This window comes from Ischnura elegans, chromosome 10, assembly GCF_921293095.1.
Source record: "Ischnura elegans chromosome 10, ioIscEleg1.1, whole genome shotgun sequence".
In the NCBI taxonomy this organism is placed as follows: domain Eukaryota; kingdom Metazoa; phylum Arthropoda; class Insecta; order Odonata; family Coenagrionidae; genus Ischnura; species Ischnura elegans.
The window spans coordinates 73,918,128-73,945,982 of record NC_060255.1 but is presented as its reverse complement, the minus strand read 5'-3'; the positions used below and the strand labels follow the sequence as shown (position 1 = coordinate 73,945,982).

The 27,855-nt window shown below is 37.6% G+C and overlaps 1 protein-coding gene and 1 non-coding gene across 2 annotated transcripts in view; both read left to right on the top strand.

The window, feature by feature from the left end:
- The window catches only part of LOC124166932 (dual oxidase maturation factor 1-like), a 137,554-nt gene that overhangs the window by 56,252 nt on the left and 53,447 nt on the right, over positions 1-27,855 (top strand). The window lies entirely within an intron of this gene.
- On the top strand, positions 27,559-27,641 carry Trnal-cag. Its single transcript has one exon. It is a non-coding gene; the product is annotated as a tRNA-Leu (tRNA).

The window sequence follows — 27,855 nt, the reverse complement described above, 5'->3', positions numbered from 1 at the left end:
TTTAAACACCTGCACAAGTACCCCATGCATTGACACTATCATCAGGCAGCATTATAACGGAAGATATATTACGGAGGGGAAGGCGATGGAAAATTCTCCAATGAATACTTGCTCCACCAAAAAAATTTCAATTACCTAAAAAATGAAAGTATCACTAAAATTTGGCATTTTTAGCTGCTTGGTTAGGCTCATGGACTTTGGTCCAAGATGAACTTCGTCAGTGCCGTAATTTGGAATATTTACTGTTGATTCTGAAAGGTAACTTTTTATTACGTTTAAGTTACTAAAAACGTTTTGAAATTCGATACCTCCTTCCAAGTCTTAATGCAGTACCGTATCAAGTAATATGCATCGTAGGCAAAGTCTTAAAACGTATAAATAACTACTTTAAACGCCTGCACAAGGACCCCATGCATTGACACTATCATCAGGCAGCATTATAACGGAAGATATATTACGGAGGGGAAGGCGATGACAGAAATTTGGATTTCATCGCAAATCAGGCAGAGGGGTGTCAGGTGACCATCACCGATTTCTCTGAAACTTATAAATATGAAATCAGTATCCTTATGATGAATAATGATACCTTTTACTCAGCTTAGAAATAAACCGTCATGAAGTTACCGTCCTTTGAACATTGCAATGTCAGGCCTCAGAGTGAAAAATGAAAAATAACATAAATGCTCATTACTAAGGAACCATGGCCCGTAAAGCAGTGGTTATTATTTCATTTCGAAGAGAATTCATTTATGCACATTATGGCATAACCTGTGCCATTGAAAAATACTCTGTGAAAATTGCGACTCATTCACCGTTTCCGACCAGTAGCAGTGGGTGCTTGCATACATTGGATGCCATGGAAGTAAACAAGATTGAACTTGCTTTCACTCAATAGAAGTAACCAATCATTCAGATATGAACTTTTCACTGTAATGAATGCTAAGTAGAACGAACCTTCCTTTTTTTCCCCTTGAAGGTATGCGATCTTGGTGTAAAAGAGTCGAAAACATGCCTAACTTTGACATGCCTTAAAACAAAAAGTATGAAAATACTACCTTTTTTATTTTTTAAATTGAAAGCGGAACATTTAAACTACTCACAGAGAAATTTTCAAGAAAATAAAAGGTGGCCTTTATTAGCAATAAATTGTTAAATAATGACTAATTTTTATTGTTTAAACAAGTCCTATTTGTTTATTATTGCTTCGAATGACTTGCAAATTATGCTATAATATGCAAAAATGATTTCTCTTTGAAACGAAACAATAACCACTGCTTTACGGGCCATGGTTCCTTAGTAATCAGCATTTATGTGATTTTTCATTTTTTACTCTGAGGCCTGAAACTTCAATGTTCAAAGGACGGTGACTATATGACGGTCCACTTGTGAGCTGAGATAAAGGCATCATTATTCATCATAAGGATACTGATTTCATATTTATAAGTTTCAGAGAAATCGGTGATGGTCACCTGACATGATTTTGCACTATCTGCCTGATTTGAGATGAAATGGCCCTTAATGCATAATGAAAGTTGCCATTCTCATGAATGTAAAATTTTATTCCTCTTATATTTATTATGAAGAGAATGAACGCACTTTGCAAGCTACGTGGCTGAATGAGGTGAGGTACTTGACACTCGAGGGCGCTAGTAAAAAACTAAAAATATATTTCGATCTACATAAAACGTAATTAAACTCACAGATTTCAGAAAAAGGTAGGCTTTAGCAATACATTTGGATGTAGGAAATTTTTAGAGGACAATAAAAACACCGAATTATTTATAGGCTAAACAAAAAAGCGATCTCATGAATAGTTATGAAGCAAATTATCCATTTTTGACAGAAATTTAAAGCCATATTAAAATCCATGCAGTTGTAAATGTGGTTATAGTGTCATAGCCCTGATTTTTATTTCTTAAAATTCTATTAAATGGAGGAAAAATTACATTTCGTTGAATTTATTCGTCAACTACCGTATTACACTGTAATACAATACTATTTAATTGATTTGAATTACTCTATAATTTGATGGAATGCAATAAATTTTACCCTCCTCTCTACACATTTCAAATGCAAATTTGAAGACTATGTCTGTCAGCAGGGTCTGAAAGAAGCAAAGTTTTATGTTGGTGAGAGGGAATACTCCCAGAGATAGTGATCATTGCTAACTACCCGTGGATTAAGTGTTCACTTCATTTATTAGGGACAGCCCCGGGCTGGAAAGGCGCCTGGAATACTGAGAACCTGGAAACCTAGCTTGCCCTCTCTTATCTGAGAAATACTGAGAATGAACGCTTTACGGGTGCACGCTGTTGCTAAAATTCCTTGGAATAAAATTCCTTCTTCTGACGTAAAACGATTCCAAATTAAAAATCTGATGGAAAATGTGAATGTTTTCATTTAGAACTTTATTTTTATACAGATCATAATTTATTTATTACTCATAGTACAAATTCGTGTTATTGCCTTTCGTATTAGTTTCCTGTAACCTTTTTCATCTGGAGCAAACATTTTACACTGAGCATTGTATTTGTATTTCGTATGCTTTATTAAAACATATGATACAATTTCAGTCAATTAATTATTTATACCGTACTCAGAACCGTGTGTTGCTCAATAAATAGTTTATTGGCAGCTCAAAGCTTTTCATCACAGTAAACGAAACAAACTTTACAGAAATTATATTATATTTCTAAGGAATAGAAAAATTGTGATTTATTAAAAATGACATTAAAGAGGGTGGATTTACAAACGTACCGACACTTCAAACAAATCACCGTGTGCTTCTGATAAATCTATATAGTCTGATCTCCATTAAAATTTTAAGGTCTCTATTATATCGGATTTGTTCGAAAATCGAGAATTCTGAGAATAAAGATGGAAAAAAAGGGTTCAGACATATTTGAAAAATACTCAAATATAACTCCCTTCAAAGGACTCACAGTTTAAATGTATAACTTGCAAGCCTCTGGTATCATAGCGTGAAATCCAATAGAATACATAAATTGCTGAATGAAATAAAATAACTATGTTTTATTCCACACTTTATTTTAAATCGTACGACCGGTTTCAACACTTAGTGTTATCATCAGATTAATTAAATTGCGATTATTATTGAAATGGGAATCGAAAAAAATATCAATCTTCCAGTTTCCTCTTTCACGCTCAATACCTTTTATTAGCCTCTCGCTACAGGTAAATAATTGGCTTCATTCAGTCTAAGGCAACTTAAAGCCAAGGGTGGAGAACGTGTGTCTACGCGTCTAGGCCAAGAAATATTCACAGAGGTGAGTAATTATCTTTTGGGCGAGAGACAATTTGTGGGGTAGTTTTCGCCCCATTTTTGCTTCACCCCGGAGACTTTTTATGCCGCTCATTGACTTCACTTCCACTCGAGGTGGGATTTGTATCATTGAGTTGATAAATAAATGTAATATTTTACTATTTTATAAATTTTCTAAAACGGATAGTTTTCGTCGCAGAATTATATTTTTAGACTCGAGCTCATCCATTTTTCTTCAACTTCAACCATAAAAAATTAAGCGTGGTAACCAGGCACGAACATTAAGTTTCAAAATGTGTTTACTCTTTTACTGTCAGGTTCACTCCCTTAACTATTGCAACGCATCAGTGAGGCACTATAAGATTTTTGAAGAGAGACCTTTTCGGAATAAAAGGATGATATGAAAATTCAATCAGGACTCAGTTTCAATTAAATAAAAGTCATTGATGATATTGAGGCAAAAAATTGTTCTCTCATTCTGCCATTTAATTAGATCTGGCAAAACTGGATTCTTTGACTGAATTTGCCTTTCTTTCTTTGAAATAAAAACAAAGATTTCAATCTATGACCTAAAAACCACCACGCAGTGATCCAAAACTACTCGTCATTGTATTCTATATTAATCGTCCAGCTATAACCATGTTAATGAAATCAACGAAGTCTCCTTTTCATTTTCGTGTATAAACTTCCACATGTTTGAACCTAATAGCATTGAACGAATTAAGCTGTGTTTGGTATTTACATAAAGGCAACAGACGAAGTGAAGAACCTGGGAGTTACGATATATTCGAACCTCTCATGAGGAACACACGTAAGTAATATTTGCGGAATAGACCGGAAGAAGTTAGGTCTCGTCAAGCGTATTGAGGGAAGATTTTTAGCGAACATGTGAGATCCAGTGCAGAAAGACTAAATCGGTGGGCTGAATAAAATACAAAGGAATGCTGCGCGATTCGTCGAAAACACCTGCGGGCGTACAGACACCGTTACCCAGATGTTAAGCGAATTAGACTGGGAGCCGCTATACACTCGGAGGCTGCGCGCAAGGCTCAGATTGCTTGAATAATTGAGAATAGATTATCTTTAGGAGCGACACGGAGAACATCATATTAGAGCTCCACTACATTTCTAGCTCCGACAAGTGTGATAAATTAAGAGAGATATTTTGCCGAACGTATAGGTACGAGAATTCGTTTTTCCCCCGAACCATAAAGGACTTTAATAAATGTTGGTCGTGATTTTGTTCGAGAATTTGATTTTTACATGTAGACGCCTGGTTAGGCCGGAGCTTATTTTTTCAAAATGGTCCGATTTAAAAATTCCTGGTATCAGAATTTGCGAAATGGTGAGAAAAAATTGTAAAAAGTTTCAGGCTCTTGCGACGTCGGATAGCCGTGCCTGAGCGTGGCCTGAGGCACCTAAGGACGCCTTTAGGACCTTAATGCAGTTATTTTAAATGTTGAGTTTTTCGACCCGGATAAGACGTTTTCTTAAGTAAACGTGATATTTTGGATTCCCTTGTCAAAACGTTCAACCGTTTAGTCTTCTAGATCTAATCTTATACTATTTTGAAAAAATAAGCGCCGGCCTAACGTCTGGTGTCCGAACACCCTCTTCCATACGCCTTTTAGGCGGCTTGCGGGGCAGTATGTAGGTGTAGAATACTTTAGTCAAAACTTTCACGAAGGAATGATTACGTATATGATGATTAATTTTAGAATAAGTCAGCGGAAGACCTGAGTGGGAGTGGCCTGGGTAGTATTATACTGTTGCCATGCGTTACTTGAGAAGGATAACAAGTCAAGGTCCGTACTTACTCAACGTCCTTGAAACATTGGATGAATAAAGAAAAAATATATGGTGATACGAGGTGGAGATAGTGAAAGCACCGAGGGAGCGGACTGAAAGCAGAGTTATAAGGGTGGCGAGATGGAGGAGACGGGAATAAACCCGCCCATGAAATGAGGGAAGAAAATCACGGAGAGGCGCTTTGGGGAGGATTTAAGGGTGCGGCCCAAGGCGACGGCGTTTCGGAGGGCGCACGCCCCAACTGCATCACATCACCCAGCGTTTTAGTTTCTCTTTTTTTTCCTAAGCATTCTCCGTCATAACTTAGCCCAATTTTCTTTTTCTTCTCCCGTACTCGCAATATTCTTTCACTTTTTCTTTCACCCCAGTAAGAGTTGTGGAAATTTATTTATTTTTTCTTATTTTTATAAAGTTACTGTCATATATAATTGGTGCAAATTGGAACAGGGTAGGTTTATTTTTTTTCTTATAAAAAAATTAGTCATTTATAATGTGTGGGAATTTGAATTGGGTAGGAGGTATAAACTCAAACCGAATTAAAATGGCCATTTGTAATTATATAGGTCGTTATTATTTCTTATTCTTTTAATTACGATCATTTATGAACAGAATAAGTTTTGGGAATTAGAAATGATTTTCGGCATATACTCGAACTAAAATAAAATGGTTGGTCGTACTTATAAAGGTCATTGCGAAGTAAGAGATATAGAAAAAGTAACATTCGTTTTTGAAAGAATTTGTTCTGGTCCCATTGTGTAGTAAATATTTTACATAATGCACGTATTTTCACAATAATAAGCTATCTTGTTCCTGTACTTTCAAAACATCAACTACAAACAATGTAAACATATTCAAATTTTGATAACATACCGCGTAACATCACACAGCATTTTCGTTTCTCTTTTTTTTAGGCATTCTTCGTCATAACTTAGCCCAATTCTCCTTTTCTTCTCCCGTAGTCGCAATTTTCTTTCACTTTTTCTTTCACCATCGTAAGAGTTGTGGTAATTTATTTATTTTTTCTTATTTAAAAAAAGTTACTGTCGCATATAATTTGTGCGAATTGGAACAGGATAGGAGGTATTATCTCAAACCGATTTAAAATGGCCATTCGTAATTATAGAGCTCATTTATTTGGTTTACTTAAAATGATCAAAATAAAAAAACATATACCCCACGAATTCTAGTGGAATTTTCAGCGTATTACATTAATCATAGGCTAATTACATTGACAGCTAAATTTTCACCATATTCTTTTTGCACAAATTTTTATTGATATATTTTTTTGGATTTGTAGATTAGTGGCGGAAAAAATACCGAAAAGGCAATTTGCACCAAAATGCGGCCAGATCAAAAACTACTTGAAGACTGTCTTGATCAATTTTGTCTATTGATAATTTTATAATGAACATTTGAGGGATTATTTTTCAATTTTTCAATCATAATGTCCCTTTATTTTATGCAGTAATTCCTCGAACGTCCATTATATTATTTTATAATGTTTTCCCAGAAACATTTTTGCTTCCAGAGAATATTTCATAAATATATTTCATAGTCACACAAAAATTATCATTTAATCAATTCATAAGTTAAAATCAGTAGCTTTTCAAAAGCGTGGCCATCAAACATAGATTATACTAATTTTTATGCTTCATAAGGTTAAGGTACCTAATATTACCACCAAATACCTGCTGAAAATATTTTCTTCCTTATACCGTATTGAGTCTTTTACATATCCTTCCTCCTCTTTATAAAATAAATCAGTTGTAAGTTTTTGTGATAATTTAAGAAGAATGATACTTATTTCATCTCATTTACTTTTCTGCGGCCTAATATTTAAATGAAAAGCTTTGAAATTATAATTAGGCTATACAATGTATTCAGCAAATTGATAGCTGCCGTATTTGATCTCCTCAGTATTATTTTGAGTATCTAAAACATCCATTATGTTTCTAAACATATGATAAAACCCTTAAAATTTGTCCAATTAATATCAATAATTTTACTAATTAATTTCTCATCATTAATTATAATTGCTTTGACACTAGTATCTTTCTTTTCCATGAATTTACCTAATTTTAACTTGGCATATTGGGACTCTTTACCCCAATCTTTCTTTTCCATGAATTTACCTCATTTTAACTTGGCATTTTTGGACTATTTTAATTTTATCTTCCAAAATAATTCATTATAGTGACTGTTATTGGATTCATCAATTAATTAATGAATTAATAACCCTTTCAGTTTAAATAAGAGTCGGCAAAATATTAAATTGCAGATGAAGCAGTACAAAAAATAAAGTAAACCATATCAAGTAACGAACTCAATATTTTAAGCCGTGAATTCATGAAAATTTAGTGTCGATGAAAGGTGAAATTCAATGCTGATAGTTTCAATGTAATTTTATTTGTGGACAACAATAACTGTTCCTATTTAAGGTTAATAATATATTCAGTCTACACAGAGAAAAATGTTCAGGTGGTACGCCGAAACGTTCGGCCCTCACGACCAAATGCTTTAATCGGTATGGGGCTGACTGAACTTTTCAGTGAATTCAACAGAAAAGTCCAGTCACACCAGTTTAGATGTTCCCTCCAAAGTGTTTCCTGCGGGTGAAAAAATGATGCAGTTGTTGTATAGGAAAAATCTAAATAATATGACTAAATGAAACTTCATCATAATGTCTGAATTGGGTCAGTGCTATTAGTCAAACACGACCAGATCCATAATCTCAACTACCCTCTGTGATGGAGTTTGGGTGAAACCAAGGATATTGATAGAGGGTCATAGTCACCTTGATAATGAAAGAATAGGCACTGTCTTTACAGAATTTGATTGATGTGACTAAACTGTTTAATTAGCCTTTTTCAATTTTTTAAATTAAATTGGTCAAATGCACTACTAATTTGTCTTTTTTTAACCCCCTTGCGGCTTGTGTAAAAGTTAACGTACAAGCTGGTATTGTGATTAATTTATCTCCCCATATATGAGGTAGACATTAACTGGACCTTTTTTTCTCATTAAGTTGATTTATTTAACGTCATTGGTATATATCTACTCGTATAGAAACTAGGTCCCTGTGACGTCACATGGAGTGGCATCGCATGGGCGCCTATCTGGCCTTTTTCAAACACGGTTAAAATTGACCATTGCCATTCGTCTGAACTGGGATTTCTAACACAAAATGATTTGTATATTATGAATACGCTATTGGCGGGTAACGAATCGCAATCAATGCCTTTCGTTATCTTTGACAAAGGAAACTACCCTATTCGTGATGTCATCAATTTATCCGAGAACGTTCTATCCGGGAAAAGCTTAAAGAGCAGGCGACTGATCGAAAAATGAAAACAATATCATTCCCTAAAACTTTCAAACTTTCACAATCGATAAAAAAAAGGTGAATGAGCCCATTTTTATAAATTTCGATCGATTGCGATTTTTAAATGTAGTTTGAAAAACAAAATAACGTCCTAACCCCAATTCATTTTTAGTAGAGCTGCTAAAGTAAATTGAAAGGGTTTCATTTTCTGGAAATTTACATTCGAAATCGGTCTTCGGGCGAACCCTCTTCCATGGAATGAGTTTGAGAAGTATGAGTACAGAGTGAGCATAGGGGGATGGAGGATGAAAGGGAATTTGCATTCAACATCGCTCTTCGGGCGAACCGTTTTCCATGGAATGAGCTTGAGAAGCATGTGTACAGTTTGAGCAGAGGAGGCTGGAGGATGAAAGGCAATTGTGCGTGGGCACGGAGTGCGGTGGCCTTCCCTTGTTTGAATGGACCGAAAAAAATGGACTGTGGTGTAGGACAGTGCGGAGTTCGCTTGGTGCTGACAGGATGGGCCGATGTTAAAGGGGATGGGCCAACGGAGATGTGAGAGGTGACAGGCGGAGGAATTCTGCCAACGACGCAGTGGCGATACTACGGGAAATGTTACAGAACTACAGAGGGACTTAGCAAGGCAAATTGGAATCGGGTGTGCACTAAAAAATTTAACAAATTATATCGAGCTATATCGTATAAAAAGGATTTTTCAACTGATACGACTATTAAATCAATGGTATGCGAGTTTAATTTGTGGAATCGTTCGTTACATGGTAGATTAAAAAGTTGTAACGTTTTATTATTATTTTCTCTTGTATTCTGTTATCTATTGTTATTACACAGTTTAACACGTTTTATTACTTAAAACTCGGGAGCAAAAACACATCCGCACGCCTTGACTGTTACAATACGACTCCCCCTCTTTGCCGTTCACAACAATCTCCGTCCACCATCACTTGCCTCATTGTTCCTCTCCCACCAATTGTCACATCAATATTCTCCGACTCAGCACAAATAAAACTCGAATTTAATTGTAACACAACAAAGTAAACTTTGTTGTGTCACATCATTTATTAAATTTAAAAATTAAATAAACTGATTTGGGCGTTACTTGGTGGAACGATGAAATGTTCATGGTGAAACGAAACCCAGTACTATTCCACAAACTTTTATTTTAACTGTAAACTAGTTTCGAAGTTTACACCGTCGTTAGTCTTGAAAATGAAGGTATAAACGTCGAAAATAGTTGACAGTTAAAATAAAAGTTTGTGGAATAGTACTGGGTTTTGTTTCACCATGAATATTAAATTTAAAATTACACATAATTTATTAATGTACACAAATTTATTCCACCCCATGAAATTGCTGTTAGAGTGTACATAAATATGTATACCGCCCTGTCTGTATTGGTATTTGTTCACCTCTTGATAATGATATAAAAAGGTTGGTACCGGTTGAAAGTCATTTAATAATTACTGTGTGGAATATAACAAAGCTTAACTTTTAATCTGTCATGTTACGATTATACAAATAATCTCGCAAACCATAGATTTCATACTATGATGATCTCTGTCACTTAATTAGAATTGACAAGGAGTTGAGAATTCACCCAGCCACTTAATCTAATCATTTTTCGAAAATTCGGTTGTGAGGCATAGCGTTAACGAGTGATTTGTCAGCGTGGGCAAGGCAAGGCCTCTCCCTTGGAACCAAAAACAAGAGTCAGATGCGCGTGGGATATTCCAGTCTGGGAGTTAATGAAGCCTGTTAGGGGAGACGAGTCGTAGATAATTTAGCAGAGTCGCAGAGGCGAAATTTTGCGGAGGAAACGGGCATGTGAGCAAGGCTGTAGCCAGAAAATATTTTCGGAGTAGAAAAACATAAAATTATTTTTATAAGATAAATAAAATAGCGTAAACGGTTAAATATACATATTTATTATAAAACCTTAAAGGAAAATATAAAATTATTATTATAAAATTGAATTTAGCCTTCTAGCTTTTTTTTTGCAGCGACCAAATGAATTAACTCCTCGGTATCGATGTCAATTCTGCGGTCCCTCAGGAGGCTCATAAGTCACTCACCTCTCAAATAATTCACAGCACTATTATTTCACACACTGCACTACAACTACACACACACACACACTTACAAATTCGCTTAGATAATTATTGACTTAAGTCACATTTGACTACTAGATGTCCATGCGCCGCTATACAATATCTTGGTGTGAGCACCAATCGAGCATTAAGTATCTATCTAATTTTTCTCATTTCGGGGGGGGGGGGAATCAATCCCCCTTGATCCTCCCCTGGCTACGGCCTTGCATGTGGTAGAAGGGAGTAAGAAAGGTTGGGGTTCAGTGGGAATAGATCTGCGGTAGGCTACTCCTCCGATACCCTACGGAGAGACGTGAGGGGTAGGGTGGGCCGAAAAAACCCATTTTATTATCATCATCATCACTGGTCAACAATCCTAGGATTGGTTTGATGCAGCTCTCCACCTAGTTCTCATATCAGCTAATCTTTTCACACCTACGTATTTCTTCTCTTTCACATCTCTCTTTACTTGTTCCATTCTTGCCTTCCACTTGTCCTTCGACGATTTTCTTCATCAGGCCATCATGTCTCAAGATGTAGCCTATAAGGTTGTTCCGTCTTCTTATTAAGGTTTTCATGAGGCTTCCCTTCTCTCCCACTCTACTTAGGACTTCCTCATTACTAACTCGGTCGATCCATTTGATTTTCATCATTCTTCTGTAGCACCACATTTCGAAGGCCTCTATCCTTGCTTTTTCCGCTGCGGTTATTGCCCATGCCTCACTCCCGTATAGGAGCATACTCCAAATGTAGGTTCTTATAAATTGTTTCTTTACTTCCATATTTAAATTTCCCTCTGTAAGCAGATCCAGTTTATTATAATTTGTTTGTCACCTTGTCCGGGTCAAATCTTGCAACTCAATTTCAAACACCTCAATTCTTTCCGGCATCGGTGGCGGTGGTGTATGATTCTCGCCAATATTAGAGTAACGAAAAAAATACAAAGTGAAGAACATTTACCGAGCTAGGCCTATTGCATGATGGGTGTTATTAGTAACAACAGGCGAAGTACTTTTTGACTTAGTCTATATTTAAAAAGCTTAAATATTTAAGTTACACTGTATTTTTAACAATAAATTTACTTTTATAAAAATAAAAAGAGTTATATATATATATATATATAGTCCTATTTAAAGCCCTAACGTTTTAATAGCCTTAGCATTTAGGGCCAATTCGCGACCGGAAGGTGTCGACTGATTTTGATTTCGGCGCTACTACGTATACGAAAAAAAATGAATTTTTTCGACCCACCCCACAGTGGAAGGAATGCCCAATCTATGCGGGAAAATATTTTTTTTTATTAATTTGGGCAAATATAAACTATTTTAACATTTTTGTCAGCTTATTAATAAAAGCTATTAACCAGCACTATTTTTAAGGAATAAAATTGTTTAACACACCATTTTAGCTATTCAATAACATTTAACGGTAGTTAGGGACTAGGCCTAAGCTCGCGGTTTGACAACCTTGCATGTGCTTCGGAAAACAGTGCTTTCTTTTTGTTGCCCAGGTATTGCATTGAAAGACATATTTCAGAGAAATTCACATAGAAAATAATGGTTCTCTTGTGTGCGGGAGGGAGACGTTTGATGGCGGTTAACAAAGAAACATACCTTGAACACCCGTCTCCACGTGCATCCCAGTGAAGAGTCTCTTTGTGATCCGTGCAGCAAGCATGCATAGGAGTAATTTCCGTCGTCGCGAGAGGTATAAACTGGCGAACGAATTCATGCACTAGATTGAGGGAAAATCAGATGCCTCTCACACGGCGTTGATGATAGCATCTATATCTACATAATACCCCAAAAGCCGCCTAAATAGACGCGAAACGAGGGTGTGTTTTGGAACCAGCGATGCAGCAATTAACTGTCAAACACGGAGCTCACTCACGCTCAAATTATTATGGAGACAAAATCCAAGCTGTGATTCTAAGGATGAGGACGACGGAATTGTTTCTCCCGCCTGTTTATGAGATTAACGATTAGAATTAATAGTTCGAAAATGTAATCACCCGTTAAATTCGTTCGTCACTTTTTAGAATCACTTTTTCTTAAGTTATAATCTCTAAATGATACATTTACTGATTGTAGCTAGCTCAGTCACTTTTATTTAATAACGTTAAACAGAGCGATATAGCCTGTTGACAAGAGACATCTTTTGCTGTGTTCTTGGAAGAGGAAAGGTGGTGTTCGGCGTTTACTCATGTTCTATTCATCAATTTGGTAATTGTTTACGCTGGGCTTAGAGAATAGACGGTGGGGGTACAACTACGAGTGATATATGAATATTAAGTATTTTCTCGACTTAATTAATTAAACAACATGGCTGAAATGGCGCCAAGTGACTGGCGTATTGTGCGACCGTCGAATGCCCGAACGATTCTAGGCCAAAGTATACAAGACCGTAGTCCGCCCAGTGGCCCTATATGGAACAGAATGTTGGCCAGCCACAGCAATTCAAGAACAGGCCATGCATGTCATGGACATGAGGATGCTGCGATGGATCCTAGGCATCTCCCGCCTGGATCACGTCATGAATGAAGACACCCGGAAAAGAATGGGAGTGGCACCAATCACAGACAAGATGCGGGAGGCTCGACTGCGGGGGTATGGGCATGTGGTGCGTAGTGACGAGAACTCCGTGGCGAGAACAGCAATGCGGCTGAGCCCTGAAGGACGCCGACCACGAGGACGACCTAATATGCGCTGGCTCGACAAAATTAAGGCAGACATGAAGACCATCAACGCCACGCCAGTAGACGCCCTGGATCGAGCCAAGTGGAGAAGACTTTGCAGAACAGCGGACCCTGCAATAGCGCGGGACAAACGCTAGGATGAAGAAGAAGATGTATTTTATCGACTTAAAATTGGATATCTCCTTATTTTAAGAAAGATTATGTACTGCGTAACCATTCTGGCGGTCAGCTTGAATTTCTCTGGCAAGCTTCTAATAGGAGAGAGAGGGCACATATTCGTGAAAAGTATCATTTTTCGATATATACCACATGATGCGAGCAGGAGGCCAGTTTTCAGACTGATCGGATCGGAGCATTTTTTAATTTGGACAAAACCGTGTAATTTCACTGATTCTTGAATAGGGTAGTTTCCTTCATCAAAGAAAACGAAAGACATTGATTGCGATTCGTTACCCACCAATAGTGTATTCATAATACACAAATTATTTGGTTTTTGAAATACCGGTTTAGACGAATGGCAAGGGTCAAATTTTATCCTCATTTGAAAAAGGCCAGATTGGCGCCCATGCGATTCCACTCCACGTGACGTCACAGGGACCTAGTTTCTACACGAGAGGATAGGGGTTATACATCGTCTGAGGTTACCAATGCATGCATGAGGCACAGAGCTCAGGGAAACATGTCTTAATGATCACCTATTAAAACTGGCTAAGGTCGGAAAGTTTTCTTCGTTTGATAAGGTATTAATAAACCTTTTTTAAGCCAAGCGCTACCAGCCAGCAAGGTACTCAGCTACCCGCTAGCATCCTGCGTCCTATCAGCGCTCAGAGCCTCGATCAAGGTCACCTCACAAGGCGGGAGGGGGAACCAGAAATGCGTCGCACGGACTTTTTCCCATCATTCCTACTTACGCGTCGCGTTTTCGCGCGCTTGAAAATTTTCACTTTTCATTTAATCGCGTAAAATAGGTATCGTCATTTAAAAATCTAAAAGCGTGAAATACGTACTCCAGGAATAATAATCTTTCGATTTAGGCAATAAAAAAATAATAGGAAACCACCCTATTATTATCTCAGCAATGGAGGGAGACACTGTATTGCGTCATGGGGTTCGACAAAAAAATGTCAGAACTGGCAGAACGACCGGAAATGGCCTCGAGGCTTTACCGGGGAGATATTTGGGGGGGGGGGGGGCGCAGGCGGGGTGTGGGAGGAGGAAGGGGACGGAGCGGTAGCCGAGTAGCCGTACAAACTTCATCGATCCCCTTCCCATCATGCATAAGAGATAAAGAATAGAACAGGAAGTGCCCAGGAATATTATTTTTGAATTATATTTTTTATGAAATCGACTTTTCCCTCATATTTCGGTGAATCAAGCCTTATGCCAATTTTGCCACTGCAAGACAGAAGCAGAGAAAGGGTACGACAATTCAACGTTAGCTCACTCTTCAATGCAAGGGTCTTAAACCCGCGGCCCGCCAGCAGCTCTCTTGCGGCCCCTAGAGGCTAAAGAAAATATTGTATCGCGAACCAAATATCGAAAAGCTAGTCAAAAATAAAAAATGTCAAAAATTGCATTTATTGATTGAACTATTCAACCAATAATTATTATTGAACTTTGAAATTATTTGTATATATTTTAAATTTAATTGATGTGATGGTAAAGTGAAGTGGAGCATTGTAGCCCTCCGGACGATGCGAAATTGATTTTTGGCCCTTGAATTAAAAAAAAGGTTGAAACCCCCTGATTTAATGCTATGGGTTTAGGGGACCACGGATAGACTTCCCATCCATATGAATTAGTTGTGCAGTTGAAATTATCTCCGGGAAGTACAGTAATGATTAGGTTTCTTGGAAAGGAAATCATTTGCCTTCAGAGGTTCATGCGAAGGCTTCCACAGGGAGTAGTAGATGCTGTCCTTGTTTCCGGGGTGGCAACGCATTGCGCCGGTAATTCTGCCAGAATCTTCAGGTCAAAAGCATGGGCGTACCAAGGATCAAAGATTGGGGGTGGGGTGGAGGCAGTGGGCGTTAAATTTGTAACATTTTTGCGCAGTAAATGTTAATGAAACCAAAATTCTAAGAAAATCATGGTAGCATTTTATTAGCTTATAAAATTATTTGCTTGTCAAATAATGATTTTAATTTTATGTCTTGTTTGTATAATTTATTTCAGAAGAATTTCTTTTGGAAAATTTCGTTTTGAACTAAATTTATTTCTGCTTTTACGGGGGCGCAGCTTAACACCGCTCGGTACGCCCAAGGTCAAAAGCGAAATTTTATACGAGATAGGTCTGTATTTATGCTGTCGTTATAATACGTCGTTAAACATCGTATTTAATGACATGATATTCCTGCAGATGATCAAAAAATTAGCTATTTTGATGGGAAGCAAATATTTGCCAAATTGAAGGCAAAAAAATTCCAATCACCCAAAGGAGGATGCAGGATATTTTTTCGGGGGGAAGGAGGCAAATGGTTCTGAAAGGCAAACGGTTTTCTTATATTTAGGATTAAAAAAATATAAATCAATTACTGAACTAAATATACTCTCCATGCTCCGTTACAAAAAACAAAAAAAATTAATTACGGGACTATTAAAAACCTTGTCAATTTTTAAGCGTCCACCTATGCAACCGACGCTTACCACTTTCAACTTAAATTAATCTTAATTTTTTATTTTCATTAAAGAATATTAATACACTTAATTAACTAGAATTGATAGACTTAATTGCGACCGACAGCTGAGGACATTTGGGAAGGGTATGGAAGGAAGGGTGGAGAGAAACCCGGCGTCGGAATTAGCCTGCTCTTAACGAAAGGCGCCAAGGGCACCACGGCTTAACTTCCCACACGACGGAGTGAGTGTTGCCCTTGAAATGTCCTCCACACAACACTCAAGCAGGGATCAGGCACTCTCTTAAAAATTTCTGCCACTGCCGGAATTTGAACCCGAGCCCGACAAGCCAACACACTACCCACCACACCAAACCGATCCGCGAGAAAAAAATTCTGCCGTAGGATGTAAAAAACGTATCTGTAATCGGCCAACAAAAGATAAGAACTTTGGGAGCAGGGTCCGGAGACGCCTCGTGGAAGATGAAATGGACGGTTTTGGATAAGGCACGAGGAAGTCCAGAGCATGAATAAAAGAGGAGGAAAAACTCTGCTATACTCTCCAGAGTATGAGTCCCATATGGAATGGAGCTCCCTCGAGGAGGAATATATAAATGAAAGAAATACATCAGTTAGGCCAAGAGAAAGAAAAGTGCTGTGAGTAAGACAATAAGGATGGCTACAAAGGCTAATTTAAACGAATGTTTCTTTTGAATATTTTGCAAAACATTTTAAATCTACAAGGAAGTCATGGTTCAGTAAAATTGAATTTTTTCTAATGGAAGAGGAATAAAATATTATGAAAAACTTCGATAAAAAATGAAAGATGTTCATATTGTTGCATGAGAAATGTTGGATGAGGCATTGAAGAAGTTGAAGTGATTGAATGGGTATCAAAATAACATTACAATATAATTTTTTTCATGAATTAAAACGCTCTTTATTAAGAAGGAGGAAATAACGACTTAGGGCCCCTTAAATAGAGTATGTGCACCAGGAAGAAATACGTTTGAAATGCAGTTCATTCAATCAAGTGTATCATAAATACCATTACTTTCGATTAACACCATTAGTTGCAGCTTAGTTGGTGTAATAATTAATATTTAATATGCATTGTTTTCGTAACGATATTTAGCAGACGAAAACGCTTATCTATTGGCTCCTCGGTATGTGACGTAACTCTGTTCTTTCTCATCAGCGTGCAAGGTGTTTATCGTGTTATGATCGTGTTTATGATACAATGAACTACGTGTGCATTGGAAATCGTTCGTGGATCTGATCTGTGTAAAGGAAAATAAGTTTAAGTGCATATCATGGAATCAGGTTTCGAGAAGGTGTCTTCAAATAATGTCCCGAAGGTGGATGCTTCAACGATTGACCGTACTGATAATGTTGGACTATACCTACATGCTATACATGGAAGAACATTGAAGATATTGAAAATGAAAAAAGCAGTGCGCATGTCAGATTATATTCGCTTCGCTAAGAGACAAGGATGACATCTATTGACTAGCGAGCATTAATTTTTATTATCTGTATAATAATGCACAGCACGTTTTTCGTTTTTGATACCTGAAGGTTTCTTCTAAAACTTACTTTAACAATCTCATTAAACATATTTGAAATTCAATAATTTTTGGGGGCCCAGGCTGTCATGTTTTCATTTCAATAAAACGTGTTTAAAAAATATGAATTGGTAATTTTTATATGTTGATATTATGTTAGACTTTTCAGTTGTGTTTGAGTGGGAAAATAGTTACACGTAGGAAAAGCAAGAGCCCTGATACGGGCTCCCTCACCATTCGAAGTTCTCAGAAGTGTCCCACGCTAAAAACTGGACGGTGGCAGACACTATCGCACTTCGGGGAATTCGTCCCTGAAGTTGAGGGAAAAACATGGGCCGTGATGCATCGCACATGCAGTTGATGGTTAAGGATGCTGAAAGAATGGCCGGACGACGCGGAAAAAGTGGTCAATTTGCACTCGACTGTCAACTGCCCCAATCTGCCAACGCTCAACAACCGCCAACCGAATAAAATCCGCTCATCTAGTAGCACACCATTACGGATCCGCTCAGCTGGAAGTAGCTGGATAATAAACTGTTCCACGCCATCCTCTTCCCTTTTCCCCTCCTTACGGCCGACCAGCGTTGCCAGTCCGCGGAAAGAACTGTACTTGAGGCAGTACGAGCGTGATCTCCACAGATCAAGTTTGGCAACACTGCCGGCTGGAGAGCGGTGTCCCCTGCACGAAAGTCGGAGAGAGACTGCACACTTTCACCTGCCACTCTTCTGTGATTGGCTAGAAAAGTGGGTGGGCCTCGAGCGAGTTCAAGGTCACCCGCCATTCTTTGGGATTAGGGATATAGATGAGTTATTTTTACTCCTACTTTTCTCAGCAATTCCTCATTACTTACTCGGTCGATCCATATTATCTTCATGATTCTTCGGCAGCACCACATTTCGAATTCTTCCACTCTTGATTTCCCTGATACTGTTAACGTGCAAGCTATGCAAGATCTATGCATGTATTTTCCGCCGTGAGAATATTCTTCTTTTTTCTCTTCGCCTCTATTCTACTGATTATTTCTTTCTTGCTCCTTCCGTCGTTGCTAATTCGGGTTCCTATTTAAGGAAACGGCTTCACCTCTTCACGCTTTTGCTTTCCTAAGTTAATTAATCTTTGTCTTAGCCTCCTCTCTTTTGCTGAATACATATATATTAGTCTCTTTTTTGCTGATTTTCAGCTGATATACTATCGTAATGTAGCGATTGGATTAATTTTCTGTACACTACTAACAGTCTGTTATGTCTATTTCTTTATTTTTTCTCTTAATTTTTAAGGAACAAAAATTATTAACTTCCGTGTTCTTTCCTTCCCCGCCAAAATCAACTACTCATTATTGCTTTTTCTACGGCAAATTTGATACTCAAAAGTTATTGAGGGTTTTCTTTACCTTTTAGAACATACCTACATACGTCAGTGTGGCTGTTGTCGCTTCTTCTGGTACACTGTGAAATTCTCGAATGTCACGAGCGCTCATATAGCTTTAAACACGCGATGACATTCCCAAATCTTCGATTTCAGTCATGAAGTTGCTTTAATTCGCGAATAGCGATGAGATCCATGTGAATAGGGTGGTTTCCTATTATTTTTTTATTGCCTTAATCGAAAGATTATTACTCCTGGAGTACGTATTTCGCGCTTTTAGATTTTTAAATGACAACATCTATTTTTCGCGATTAAATGAAAAGTGAAAATTTTCAAGCGCGCGAAAACGAGACGCTTAAGTATGAATGTCGGGAAATATCTCCGTACGTCGTATTTCTGGTTCCCCCTCCCGCCCGGTGAGGTGACCTTGAGGCGAGGCTTAGCTCTGATACGTCGCAGGATGCTAGCGGATAGCTGAGTACCTTCCTGAACGGTAGCGCTTGGCTTAAAAAAGGTTTATTAATACCTTATCAAACGAAGAAAACTTTCCGACATTAGCCAGTTTTAATAGGTGATTATTAAGACATGTTTCCCTGAGCTCTGTGCCTCATGCTTGCATTGGTAACCTCAGACGATGCATAACTCCTATCCTCTCGTGTAGAAACTAGGTCCCTGTGACGTCATGCGGAGTGGAATCGCATGGGCGCCAATCTGGCCTTTTTCAAATGAGGATAAAATTTGACCCTTGCCATTCGTCTAAACCGGTATTTCAAAAACCAAATAATTTGTGTATTATGAATACACTAATGGTGGGTAACGAATCGCAATCAATGCCTTTCGTTTTCTTTGATGAAGGAAACTACCCTATTCTTATCGTGTATGATGCTCTTTCGTACCTCAAGCAATTTCTCACTATATTCCCTGGTATTGAAGTTTCTTTTTCCGCGTCTTCATCCCATAAATTGTAAAGCTTCATAGAGTGATTTGAATTCGCAAATTGCGATAAAACTCTTAGTCTTATAGTCTCTTAGATAAAAGTCTTATCGTATATGAAGTTCATTCGTACCGCAAGGAATTTCTCACAAGATTCTTTAGTATTGAATATCTTTTTCCGCGTCTTCCTCCCATAAATTGTAAAGCTTCATAGAGTGATTTGAATTCGCTAATTGCGATAAAACTCGTACAAATTCTTATCGTATATGAAGTTCATTCGTACCGCAAGGAATTTCTCACAAGATTCTTTAGTATTGAATTTCTTTTTCCGCGTCTTCCTCCCATAAATTTTAAAGCTTCATAGAGTGATTTTAATTCGCAAATTGCGATAAAACTCGTACAAAGTCTTATCGCATATGAAGTTCATTCGTACCGCAAGGAATTTCTCACAAGATTCCTTAGTATTGAAGTGTTTTTTTTCGTGTCTTCCTTCCATGAATTATAAAGCTTCCCTTCGCCTTCACGAGATCGCTCGAGAGTCGACGTAGGAAATTCCCTTCTTATTCGCCGTCGGCGTCCCACCGTGATGGGCCATCCAGATTTTACCAGACCCGCTTTAAGAAGAATGAGAAAAAAAACGTGTCCCTAAAAGTGTGGCGGGAGTGTGAGATTAATGGGCAATTCGAGATGTGGTCCTTTTAGGAGTGCTTTTAAGCAGGTGGAAATCGAGAACGGAAAATGGGAGGCGGTTAGTCAACCAAGAGGAGGCAATATAACTGAGTAGATGCTAAGTATGAGAACTCTAGCCTTGAGAAAGATGAAAAATATCGGCGCCGAAAGGAAAAATTAGGAATTAGAATTTAGGGGGGTGTGCGAGTACACGAAAATTCGAGTCGAATCGAGTAGTTGATACTCGACTCGAGTTATTCGAGTAGCATTACGAATATTGAGTCGAAGCGAGTAGTTTTGGTTACAGAACCGTCGAGGTTTGTAAGTTCAAAAAACGGCCGACAGGGAGTGCTATCATAAAACTCATGTTATAATATCGTTTTTAAAATTGAAAAGCCGTTCTGTTGCTTTGGCCTGGGAGTTTCAGGTAGCTGTATTCGTAGTAGTCAACCACCATAGTAGTCGACTTCATGGGCGCCGAACACCTTTTCGTCACCTTCTTCCTATCCGGCAGCGAAGTCGAAGTAATCGGAGTAGACCGCTGCATCGCTCAGACTTACTTATGCGATATTTTTATACCCTTCCCTATTTTCTTACCGAAATGTCCAGACAATACGCAAAAATGGTTAAGATTTCTGTTAAAAAAATAAGTAACTTTTAGGTTTCAGCCGACAATGCCGGTTTTTCCCCGGTGTTTGCTATCACAAGTAGTACCATTTTTAGCCTTTTTGTGTACTAGGCACGTCCGATGTTCATTTTAATTTATTCCTTAGCTGGGATTATTTCCCCTCTTGAACTTAAAAAAAAACAAGAGTCGCTTAGTTCGATTGAACGAAGCGAGAAATTAAGAAAACAATTTTTTCGTATTCGCAACTAAAGCTATGTCCTACATTTCGTTTACTTCGTCCACTTAAATTCCAAAAAGATTCAAGATCCGTGAAAATCGTTGATATAATTTTAATGAAAATTCCCAAGGCTCTCAAATTTTGAAATTTTTTTCTAGAAAATACTTGTCCAACCGCACAGAAAGTGTTTAGCGAACAGCAATTTTCTGCAAGCGGTAAAACTGTAACATGGAGACGTGAAAATCTGCAGCATGAGAACATAGAACAATTGGTATTTCTGCATGAGAATTGGAAAGGATCAAATATTAAATGATTTATTTACCAATTTAATCTTTATTACAATTGTGCAAATATCTTTACCAAGGGCTCTTTCTAGCAGTTTGGATACGTATATCAATTCAAATTTCGACTTATTTCTAGAGGTTAATTTATTTCAATTGAACTCGTGGAGTTGTTTAAGACACTTTAATATTCATTCATCTCCTAATTCTGATGCAGTTACCATCAACGTCCCCCATTTTCTTTTCCTTTTTGCATAATGCTAACCATTTTCTTTTCCTTTTTGCATAACGCTAAGCATTTTAGAATAGAAAATTTACAAGGGGATATGAAAAATGAGAATATGTTGGAACATGCGTTGTGATATTGCCTGGTCCGAAAATTACCATACTCGACTCGATACTCGCGAGTCGTTTTCAAATCGACTCGATACTCGACTCGAGATCAAAAAGTACTACTCGCACATCCCTATGAGAATGGTATAACATATTGTATTTATATTTTAACATGTGAAGCGGAGTCAAAACATAAGTGATGTACAAGGTGTTCGTTCATTAACTTTTTTATGCTGCAACTTTTTAAAGAGCTTAAGCGACCATTGAACATTTCATTCTGCCACTCGTGAGTGTCAAAGGTGAATGAAATTTTTTAAGGTAGTTCAAATATGGACAGATTTTGTATGTTTCTAATCCATACATGCATTTGCATATTCCATAGATTTGTATGTTTCGACTGATTTAGAGTTCAAATTTTCGCTTGCAAAAATTGCAAAAATATATTTCCCATCCTTTTTTTTATCCGGGCTGTAGGCCGGTATAAGAAAAGTTAAAAATATTATTTTTTTGCTTTTTGCATTATTGGGGCACATTTTTGGTCTATACACTTCGAAGCCAGCAATATTGCCCCAGCCCGGGCCAGCGTCTTTTGCTCACAAATCGGACCGGACCAGTGAGGATTGCAACTTGCATCCTTTTTGTGCCTTGAGGGCAATTCTACATCCTTTTTTATTTGTCCTCATCAATAAAAAATGAATCCTTCTCCTACCGACGCGACGTATACAGTTCGACGGAGGAGTTTTTACGATTTTGCATCTTTTTTCGTGACGTTTCGTACGAGGCATTGGGAATGGCCAAACAGAAAGGATTTAGCATTTACTATGGCCTCACATAACCCTCCGTACAGGCTATGCCCTCTCGTAAAACGCGGTGAATTTTTGACCCTGAAGATAAAATAAATAATATTTATAAAGATGAACGAAGACGAGGAAAAAGATATCATAAATAAGGTCAACACTTTCCAGAAAATATGTGGCACAATTAGAAGAACTGTAAAAAACAAAACAAGAAAAGAAACACAAATAAAATTTTACAAAGTGATGGCAGTCCCTACTGTACTCCACGGATCAGAATGTTGGGTCCCAAAAAAGAATGAATTAAGGCAGATAGAATTTTCAGAAATGAAATTTTTAAGACCAAAGGCTGCACAAGATTGGATAAAATAAGAAACACCCAAATAAGAGATGAACTGGATGTCCAGGCAATCACTGACAAACTACAAGACTACAAACATAGATGAAAGGAACATTTACTTCGAATGCCAAATGAAAGAATTCCAAAACAAGCAATGGAATATCAACCATTTGGCAAGAGAAGTGTAGGAAGACCAAGGAAGAGATGGTAATGTGGAGCCGGAACAGGCTTAGTAGCCTAATCCTGGAAGGAAGAAGAAGATTTATAAAGATAAAATAATATTTCCTTACTCTTCATTCCCATGACTGTTGGTCGTCAGTCAACATCCCGCTCTACGTTAAACCCTTAAAGTGCCTGTTGGTCAATATTCATTTTAGTTTAACACTATATCTTTTGTTTAATTATTACTGAACATATTTTTTGCAAAATATCGTCAAATAATGTATAAAAAAGGTGAAAGACTCACAAAGAAGTTTTCCTTGAATTTTAGAATATGTACAGTCACTTTCAAAAGTAGGTCCCCACGGCCAGCGCGAGCAACTACGTTTTTCTCGGAGGTCGAACTTCGGGTATTGGCTATGCCTCCTGTGTCTTGAACGGGCCAGTTTCTCACCGTCCGCGCAAGTCTTCCCGAGGCATTCTTCACTATTCCTAAATTCTTCGCGACTTCCCCGACTCCCAGTGCCGCAACACAAGGCGAAGCATATGTTCTCAGTCTTGGGATTCCCACCCTGATAGTATTCTGAGATGGATATTCCGAGTAGTCTGGCTTGCACTAAAAAATAACGAGACGTATCTGCGTCGCAACGCACATATGAGGAAGAAACGAAAATTGGAATTTACGTATGAAAGAGTATTCAAAAAGTTTCCTACAAAATAACCTTCTAGATTATACCTTTAACACATTATTACCAACACCATCTATATATTGCTCTATGTTTAAGTATTTCAAACACACTGTTTGGCGCATTCATTATTCCTAACCATTTTCTTAGGATACATATGTTTACCATGGTTTATACTACATTTTTCTACGTGTCTCATCACGCGAGAAATCAAAAATATTAATGTGCGCTAAATTGTAATGTTTAATTCTGTATCATATTTATTCCAGTCGTTACTAACATATCCTATATGAACAAATATTTAAATAAAGCTTTATACATTCGAGGTATCAGGAAGTAATTAACCGACATCTTTATGTTCATCGAAAGTTCGAATTTCTTAATAGTTACCATAAATATATTTTCTATAATTAAAATACCAACGGAAGCATTAATTACATGACTTGTGTGTCTATTTCTTACCATTTAAAGGCACATTAATACTATATGTTTTATCTTTGGCCCTTCATTGAGAGGTTAATCTAAGTCTTCCCCCTTTTTCGTTTCTTTTTTTTCTGCTAAAACCAGTCGTAATTGGCGCCTGCTGATATCATGCAGGGCAATATCCTACACATTATTATGTATAAGTGGTTTTACATCATAAATAGAACTTACATTCATGTAATGAATACCTTGAGTCAGTCTTACGTGCGAACAAATACTGATCATATTCCTACTGACACTAAACTACGCACGCATAATATTCATCCGATAAAAATATACCGTGTTGGGTACCTAATGACTATTTCTGCATTATTAATACAAATTAAACTTATGAGCTGCCAAATATACTGCTTGGGATGTAGCGTTTGACGGTGTGGAAACTTAGGCGACGACAAAAGAGGGACAAGAAAAGAATGAAGGCATCCGAGATGTGAGTATAAAAAAAGAAAGGAAAAGGTGAGAAGGATGGAGAGGAAAAAAAGAAGAAGTGCTATCCATGGTCGAGAGATTTTTGGTCAGGGGGGAGGGGAAGGATGAAAGTAAGGATATGGTTAGAATGAAAGGGCCTAATACGAATGGGCGTCACTTTTAATTAAAGGGGTAAGTTCAAGTTGGGAGGGGCGCAGGCACGGTGATTCGTAAAATCTTCAATTCAGAAGGGCAGGTAAATGATGTTTTTCTATGACCACCCTAACTGGTTGACTCACCATCATAACTCCACGCACATGTTGCTTGTACTGTTTTTCTAAAAAAATGAACAATATTAATGTAAGAGTATTTCCCATAAACAAAAGGACAACACTTCCTACGACGCATTATGGTCTAACAGCCTGCCATTTCACTTGATGCCAATAAACATCTCGCTGCTTCTTTTAGTGAAAATTTATGTTTATCTTAAAAGCAATTCAATAAAATTTAAAGACAATCCAATTGCTTATTCGAAAAAATAATGCAAAATTATCTTCTCCCATAAAAAATTGCCGTACCGGTAGTTTTGACCAGTAAAATTTTAAAAACTTCTTCTGATTTTCTATTCACAGTATGGGAATAAGTTGCGTTATTCAAAATGTAGGCACTACTTGTAGTCCGAATAACCTACTACTTGGGGAGTGACTGCTATTTAACTTGTAAACATTGAAAAAATGTCTGAAAATCTTTAACCGCCGGCATGGATGAACGCGATGACGGATGGCAACCGTGACGCAAATGACAATATTTACATAGGCGTATATATTTACGTATTTTTCACCAGGCGATGTGAAGAAAAACTATTGGAGTAACATGCTCGAAATTCTCCGAAAATTTATTTGCACAATATGTTTTGTATAAGTTTACCAAACTACACAGATGTCTCCTCTCTTCCTCGTGCGATGGCTTACTTGCCGGAAAAAAACCATATATTCTTCTCCGCTTTCTTCGGTGGTGGAATTGTTTGGCTGTGTGGGGGAGGGGGGGGGGGGAGGTTCACGCGGCCTTCCTACCTCTGAAATCGTGCGTGGGGCTCTTGACGACGGTTAAAGTAGTCAAGTTGCACCATTTGTACTACCTGATCAAGTCGAATCGATCCCCAGTGGACAAGGAACGTGTAGGCAATACGCGAAGGTCGACTTCGGAGAATAACGGAGACGGCTGCGCCAGGTATGGGGACCGACTTTTGAAAGTGACTGTACCATAACTTGTATTTGAGGCATCATTTTTTTCCTGAACTACTTCTAAATCAACAAAAATTCCTCAGTAATTATAAAATAGAAGTTTAGGTAGGAATAGAAAAATCGGTGGCACTGAAAGGGTTAATTGTGCCTTCTGATTTATACACAACTCGCATGCAGGGTTATTTTAGACGATGGATCAAACTATTCGTTCGAGGCATGGCACAATTTCTTGAGAAGGTTGCGTATGAAACAAACGATGCGAATGATTATTTTTCAAGTATTTCATCAAGACAATTTTACCGTGCGGATGCAAAAATATTTTGCAGTTTCCATTCTTCACCAAATTGCTCAGCACTTTCTTGTTCATTGAATTTCCTGGCTATTTTTGGCAAAGGTTGTATTTGAATTGTAATACCACTCCGTCAAAAATATAATTTTAGGTAGAATTATTGAAATCAATAAGTAGTGATTGATCAAAGGTTTATGACAAAACTAAATATGTATGTACCTCACTAGCCGTGCGTAGGATTAATCATTAAAATTTAACGTTGAAAATTAATGCATGACATAAGATATATCGAGATTGTCCCTAATTGCTTGGCAATTATTTTGCAATGCAGCATATCAGATTGAAAGGCTTGCTTGAATGAAATATCTTACAACCTTAAGCCAGCATATTGCTCTTGTATCCACCGGCTTCAGTCTGCAAATATGGATACTCTTGTGTGCCTACGTTTCAACCTGAAAAGCTGATGGTTTTCACACACAAGGGCGAAAATTTTGAAGAATATATTGTTTTTCACCAAACCTCATTTACTTGCAAACTAGTAATTGTCAACGAAATAATTAGCATTCACCTTTTTGAAGCTGCAAGTATTTTACATTGTCCAAAACTGAGACATCACTAGGTGAAAATATATTCAGTAAGATGCCACCGTATGCCTGTCAGCCTCTATGAACCTTATACGAACATCTACGAAAAAAACTTTCATCTTTATCCATTTTACTTACAAGTGCACCGAGGATTATTACAGAAAAGGCACGGTATTGTAAATGTTCGATCCCTTACATGAATATCTTTAAATGCAAATCCTGTGCGTCTCATCATGAATAGCAAGGTTATGAGGGTTTCAAAGGAATCCATATCCTCCTAGTGGCGAATTTGAAATAATCCCATCGGCAGCCAAGCACAGATTACTATCGCAATCAACAGATACATGTATTGCGGCTTCCCCAATAACCGATTTTCCTTCACGTTGCCGTAATTGATGGCACGTTAGAATCTAACTTAAGAGTACCAACTACTAATTCAACCAAAGATGCTGGACGAATCATGGGTGTTTTCTATTATCTACATCTACATAATACCCTGCGAGTCAGCTCTAGGGTCATTGGCAAGGAGTGATCAATCAGCAGACCGCCATAGGATTCCCACATGCACACCACTCGGTCATAAAAATGTTACGCATACTATGAAATTATACATCCACATTCATACAAAGACAAAACTTGCCAACTACTTATAAACAAAATCTGCCTATGAAGCTAAAACATACAAAACATGCTGTTAGAAATACTAGGAACATTCAGAAACATGTATTGAGGAATACATTAATCATGTAAGTCAGGATAACCGAGCGGTCCAAGGCGCTGCGTTCAGATTGCAGTCAGGTTTCCGGGCGTGGGTTCGAATCCCACTTCTGACAGAATTTTTCATCTTGCAATCCTTGTCCCATCCATCTAATTTAATGTTTTCCTTTCTTTACTGGGTATATCTTTGTTAGTTTCTATACCGTTATTGTATTATGTCTAGTTCATGTTTTCTTTTTTAAATTTTCACTGAAAATTGGCGTCACTGCGGAACGTGAAAAATCATTAAAATAAATATGCCAACTAACCTATTACTAAGTCTGCCGTTTT